The 7,178-nt window shown below is 46.6% G+C and overlaps 1 long non-coding RNA gene across 1 annotated transcript; it reads left to right on the top strand.

Annotated features, from left to right (window-relative positions):
* Positions 1-540: 540 nt before the first annotated feature.
* 4930529I22Rik (RIKEN cDNA 4930529I22 gene) lies at positions 541-6,855 on the top strand. Its single transcript, NR_166086.1, has 3 exons — positions 541-580; positions 5,033-5,150; positions 6,298-6,855. It is a non-coding gene; the product is annotated as an RIKEN cDNA 4930529I22 gene (long non-coding RNA).
* Positions 6,856-7,178: the final 323 nt, after the last annotated feature.

The raw sequence follows: 7,178 nt of genomic DNA, 5'->3' as shown, positions 1-7,178 counted from the left end.
TACAGATACCCTGATCTGTTCAAATTGATCGGAACATGATGAATATTTCAAAAAAAAATCACTCTTCCTAAGAGAGGGTAGAGTGAACACTCAGGGGTAGAATTTCGGGTTCCTATGACAGCAGGCAACGAACACTACAAATTTGCCTGGTAAACAGAGTCAGGCACCGTGTCTCAAATATATCCTGATGTATATTTTATATTCCAGAGATTGTCAGGGCAGGAACAGGCAAGGAAGAAAGGCAAAATATTTCCAAAGGAGTGTCTGGTCTGGAGCTGTGAACCTGTCTCATGGCTGTCTTCTGTCCTTAGTAACCAAGAATGGAGTAGCTTTCCTGAGCTATAGGAAGGTTGGTAAAGGAGCCCAAAGCATGAGAAGTGCCCCGCACAGGGCAGGACCACTGGCAGGATCTTCCTGTGGCTGAGGGAATCTCTCTGAGCCTTCCCCAGAGAGAGGGATTCAGGAGAACAGGAGGAGGAGGGGCTTGCCATGGTTCCTGGTGGCCTCTGTTACTATGACAACCATCCCCTTTGTTTCCCTGAATCCAAAGCTGCTGCCTCATTTAGCGAATGGCATTCAGGTGAGACAGCTGTGTGAAGACATTAGGAGAATGAGGACCTGGGAAAAACAAAACTGCCTCTGTGCACGTGTGTGTGTGTGTGTGTGTGTGTGTGTGTGTGTGTGTGTGTGTGTGCATACACGAGTGCATGCATACACTCACAGTCACACATCTATACATGTATGCACACATACATGAACACATGTACACACGTGCATACACACATCTATACATGTGTGAACACATGCATGAACACACACACACACACACACACACACACACACACACACGCTGGCACCATGAAGCCCCTGGGATGTTTTCAGTCTTCTTGCTGCTGTCTTTAAGCAAGTCACAGCTGTGCCTGCTGTGACATAAATGTTTGGGGACTATAGCTTTCTCTGGCTGTCACTTGAGTAGTTGTATTTCACATGGTCTTTGGATTTCTGCAATGCATTTCTTTGCCTATGGAGAGTCTAACTCCACTACCCAGCATCTCTAACCATCTCTGCCTCCTGTTCTGTCCCCAAGTTTTCTCAGCATCCTGTTCACCTCTTCCAGGGCCATGACCACAATTCACAATATCTCCTTGTCTATTCTTGATCGGGTTTTGTAGACATCCCCACCAAGGTGCGAGGCTCCAGGAGAGCAGAGAGGCTGTGCTCTTGTGCAGTATTATCAAATGCAGTATCTGTATAATCGATGTATAAGGTGACGGCTTTGAAAACGTGACCTACGGGGTGGAGACACTGAGCTCTGGTCCTGTGCCTTAGAGTTGCCTAAATCAACAGCAAACAAGTATCACATTAAACTCAAAGATCACGAAGCTGCAGAACTAATGCAGCGGATAAAAGGGCTTCCTCACAAGCAATAGAACCCATGTTCAATTCCCAAAAGCCATGGAGATAAGCTGGGTCTAACCCAACACTGTAGAATCAGAGACCTCTGATCCCTGAGACTCACTGGTCAGTCAGTCTGTCCTACCCAGGGAGACCCAGGTCCCAGTGAGAAACTCTGTCTCATAAAATAGTGGTTAGCATGAAGAATAATACTGGAGGTGACATCTGGCTTTTTTCACACCACACACACGCACACACACACACACAGACAACATGGCCCAAGTGTCAGCTCTATGTTGCTCTCCATACTGTCTCTTTTCAGACTTCTACATCTCCTGCATGTAAGGACCAGGTAATCCAGCGAGCGGCTGGGACAGCATCAAGATGTCCTTCAAGGACTAGGGACTGTTGAGTGCTTGGAGAAAACTGACAGCAGGAAGCTTTTACCAGACTGAGAGATGGCAAAGGGAGGAGCTCTGTGTCTTTAATATTCTAAATGCAGAGTAGAAAATGTCTATCATGCATAGGGGCGGAGCAAAGATGGCGCAGGTGAGAGGAGGGGAACACCCAGAGGAACTGCCCAGCATCACCCCTTGTGTTCCCAGGCTTTTCAAGACCTCATGGTCTTATTTGCTTTTTATCTCCCAGTTGTCAATCAAGCAGGGGTGGGGGAAGACACCTACCTATCTCATACTGGAATATCATGGCAAAGGTATACTGAACATGAAAGAACAAGGCTATACACGTTGTGAACATATTTTAAACCACTTTGATGGGAATGGCTCTCTCTAAGATACCTAAGCAATGATCAGGCAAAATGTCTTTGCAAGAATATGTATTATTCTCTTATATATGCAAAAAGAGTACTGTCTTAGTCAGGGTTTCTATTCCTGCACAAACATCATGACCAAGAAGCAAGTTGGGAAGGAAAGGGTTTATTCGGCTTACACTTCCATACTGCTGTTCATCACCAAAGAAGTCAGGACTGGAACTCAAGCAGGTCAGGAAGCAAGAGCTGATTCAGAGGCCATGGAGGGATGTTCTTTACTGGCTTGCCTCACCTGGCTTGCTCAGCCTGCTCTTATAGAACCCAAGACTACCAGCCCAGAGATGGCACCACCCACAAGGGGCCTTTCCCCCTTGATCACTAATTGAGAAAATGCCTTACAGCTGGATCTCATGGAGGCATTTCCTCAACTGAAGCTCCTTTCTCTGTGATAACTCCAGCTGTGCCAAGTTGATACACTAGCCAGTACAATTACCAAACAGCCAGAGAAATAGGAACAAAACCCTAGATCTTAAAACTTTAACCAGAAGTTACACTATGATCTGCTAATTACCTGTGCCATTTTCTCCCCCACATTCTTGTCTCAGACTGATGGGAACTTCCCCCGTGTACATTTGCTCCAAGATCTCAATTGTCTTCATGCCTTGGAGGACATCTTGAGAGGCTCCCATTGCCTGCAGTATCTGGTCACTCTCGTGTCCTTTAACGTGACAGGAGAACGAATCCCCGCCCGTTGTTTCTGTGTCTTTTCCTATTGATGTGATAAAGTACTTTGGCAAAAGCAACTTTGTAGAGAAAGGATGTATTTTAGCTCACAGTTCGGGAGTCTTATCTGTCCTGGTGATGATGAACTCAAGGCAGTAAGAGCTTGAAGCATCTGGTCACAGAGTGTCCGCAACCAGGAAGCAAAGAGCAATGAACGCTTACATAGTGGTTCTTAGGTCACTCTCTCTACACTATGCAGTTGAGAAATTCCTTCCCAGGGAAGAGTCCTGACCACAGTTAAAAAGAGTTTTCCCAAATCAACGAATACATAGATAATCTGGAGTAGGCATGCTTAGAGCACTGTCTCCAAGGTGACTCCAGATTCTGTCATGTTGATAATTAATTCTGACCATCACACTCCTCTCTGAAAAGATCACCAGTGAAGCTCGTCGACACCAGGGGAAGAAGATACCATGTCTTCAGTGTCAGAGACATTCTAAACAGTCAGTCAGCAGTTCACGTCTCAAGCAATCACAGGGCCAGGGCGAACCTGTCATGCGAACCTCATTCAGAGTCACATTTCAGAGAGCGGAATGAAGACCCCCTACCTCAACTCTGCTAAGAGGTGACAGGAAAGAAAAGGATCACCATCTAGGGCCAGGAAGGTGGCACAGTCACTAACGTGCTTCCCGTGTAAGCATGAGGGCCTGAATTTGTTCCCCAGAAGCCACGTAGAAAAGCCTGATGGGATTGTATGTATTACAGCCTCAAGGCAGATGAGATCAGATCTAAAGCTGTGGAGGTTGCAGCATTGGTCCAAACCTCCCATTCCCATGCGAGTCAAGCACAGTAGAGGCGGGTTTCAAATCTCTCTAATAGCATCCTTTCTTCACAAATTTCCTTCAACTATCCCTGGCTTAGAACTAGGACTATCTCCTCTCAGCCAAACTCTATGGTGTGCTGGGACGTGCTGGGTCCTGTAGGATTCTCTGGATACTGATAGGCCCAGTCACTGCAATGCTCTTCCTTGTTAGAACCTACTGGTTAGTCCACGATTTGGACCTCAGTGTCTGATGAGGGTATGGTTTTGTTTCCTGTTTTGGGACCTTACAATTCCACTTAACTTAAGAATTATTTCTTCTCCCCTCAGGGCGCATTCAAGGCCCTTACTGTATGCCCTTCTCCTTGGGTTTCTGCTGCATGGGTAGAATGGGAGCTTGAAGAACAGTGTCCCAAGAGAACTCACTGGTAAAGCTTGCCGCCTGAAGAATCTTAGTGACAGCAACCTTCCTGTAAACGTAGCTCTTTGCATGGGTTACAATTTGCCACCTGCCAAGACTGACCTGGGGAGGGCTGTGGCATTCACTCCCACGGGTGTGAGGCATTGGGGTTCTGGCTGTGCTCACGTGGGTCATAGACGCTCCTTGTAGGGGTTCCCTCTCTCCCTCCCTCTCCACATCCCCCTATTTGGTTTCTTACTTGCCCCAGAGCAGCATGGTTCCTAGGACAGCAGTGACTCTGCATGGTCTCTGAAAACCCAACTGAGAAGAGAAAGAAAAGCACTGTAGCCCCTAGCCAGGCTTCTCTGGGTCATCCTGCTTCACACACACACACGTATACAGACACACGTATACACGTGTACATACACGTATATACACGTATACACACACATACACACATATACACACATGTATACACACATACGCATACACACATATGCACACAAACACACACATGTATACACACATGTACACACATACGCATACACTCATACACACATATACACACAAACACACACACGTATATACACATACACATATACACACATATACACACGCATATACACACATGTATACACACATGTACACACACATATGCATGCACACGTACACACACGTACACATATGCACACACACACACATATACAAACGTATACATATGCACATATACACACGCATACACACAAACACACACATAAACACATGTATACACACATGTACACACACATACGCATACACACACACATGTACACACATACGCACACATACACACACACACACACACACACACACACACACGCACACAACTCTGCCAGGGCTGCTTGCAAAGGACTTATTGCTAACACAAGTTTTCTGTATTTGAAAGGACTGATCGGATGATAACTTCTGGGTTTATTTTCACCAATGGAACCCCACAGTCAAGGCTCCAGGGTCAGTGTCCAGACCAAGATCCCCTGAGGCCTGCTCAAGCTGACATGTTTTGTGTGAGTCTCACCAAGTGTTGCGGAAGGGCCTGCATCCCCCTGGGATGCAATTCTATCCCGGAATTTCATCTCTCAGATTCTTCAGTGCCCAGAGCACCGAGCCTTAAGAACAGAGTCTGAAGCAGAGGACTTATGCTTCTTCTTATGAATAGGATGGTAGTCTGGGCAACGTCCTAGGATGGTGATCTGGGCAACCTCAGATCACTCACCACAAGCCCAGAGTAAAAATAGAAGTCCTTCTTGGCCTTTGGCTTTGTGTGTGTGTGTGTGTCTGTGTGTGTGTGTGTCTGCGTCTGTGTGTCTATGTGTGTCTCTATGTGTAATGTTTGTGTATCTATATGTGTGTCTCCCTGTGTACGAGAGATGTGTGTGTGTGAGTGCACACACACTTGCAAGCACATCCTGCCTTCTCACTCTTTCTCAAACTTTATCCCAGGTACATAGTTTATAACTCCTCGTTGGGAAGCCAGGGACAGGTCCTTTCTTGTGGACCCAATTTGCCTGATTTACCCCTGCCCTATATGCGTAAACTCCCCATAATTCTTTGTGTGCTTCACACTGGGCATCCCATGCCTGCCTGATGTCAGCTCCCCAGAGTCAGTCCCTATTCTGGCCTCCCTTGACTGTGACCTGCATAACTTTGGGACCCTCCTGATGGATTAATGGGAAGTGAAGAAATGATAGAGAGACAGACGACACCCTGGAACCTAGTGGGTTGTATGCTCCATAGAGACACAGTGAGAAGCCAGCTCCTTTATTTATACGGGCAGCATCAGCTAAGAGGTTCAGCTGATCTCAGTAGCCATTCTCTGCAGGAGCAGTCTCAGCTGCTGTCACCTGGGATCAGGAAGCTGCATTAGGTACCTTCTCCACAAGATGGTTTTAGCCAAGGGTCAACTTCTCATTAACTCCTGTACCCAGGGCAGAAAAGGCTTTGTCATTTCCTGAGCCTGCCTCAGGGAAGGCCTTACTGTTCCCGTGGGTCTGAGTCACTGGTATCCTTTATTTGGCTGTTTTCCTGTCTTGGATGCTCATTCATACAGGGGTACACACCCGCTCCCCAGAAACCAAGCCATCATAAATCACACCGATTACGCAAAATAATCCACAAATTGTTTTTTTGTATGTTTGTTTTCTAATTTTCCAGACAGCTTTTGGCTATGTAGCCCAAATTCTCAATCCTCCTGTCTCCATCGTTCCTCACTTATAGACTTCAAGGGATTGCACTTGATGTATCAATTACGTCTCTGTTGCTACAGCAAAACGCCATGGTCAGAGCAACCTATGGAAGGAGCCTTAGGACCTTAGGATTCCAGAAGAACAAGAGAGCCCACGATGGCAGAGGAGAGGCCAGGCAACAAGCAGCAGGTGCAGGGCCAAAACCCAACTCCAGTGACACACTTCCGCCAGCAAAGTCACTCTGAACATCACAGACAGTACCTGCTAGCCTTCTGTCCAAACTCCTCCCCACAGTTACCTGGCAACAGCCAGGTAGGCCTGGCCCACTATAAAAGGGGCTGCTCGCCATCTCTGTCTCTCTGTCTCTCTCTCTCTTGCCTTCTTTCCTTCCTTTCTTGCCTCTTGCTCTCTTGTTCCCTCTCTCTCCCCATTCCCTTCCCCCACCTCCACGTGGTCATGTCTGGCCTCTACTTCTGTGGCCCGTAGTCCATCTCTGTCAATAAAGTCTTATTAACCCACCTCCATACATATTTGTTTGCACGTCATCTATAGCTGCTTTGGGGCTCTAACAGGTCTCAAGAGACATCATGCAGACTCAAAAACCTAAACTATCTTCTGGGTGGCTTTTATCAGAATGTCTGTTGACCTTTATAAAGAAACAAGGTGTCCTTCTGGAGACCCGAGTGTGTGGCCAGAGAAGGCCTCGTGCAAAGGACCTCATTCACTCTAAAACAGAACAATGTGATAATTCTGCTAGGTTCTATTGGTTTATAGTAAAAAAGAAAAAAAAAAAAAAGAAAAAATGCTTTTTAAGTGTGATAAACAAGTTGCCGGCTATTACATGAAGGA

This window comes from Mus musculus, chromosome 2 (assembly GCF_000001635.26).
Source record: "Mus musculus strain C57BL/6J chromosome 2, GRCm38.p6 C57BL/6J".
Classification (NCBI taxonomy): domain Eukaryota; kingdom Metazoa; phylum Chordata; class Mammalia; order Rodentia; family Muridae; genus Mus; species Mus musculus.
The sequence above is the reverse complement of the archived record's forward strand: the minus strand, read 5'-3'. Positions and strand labels throughout refer to the sequence as shown.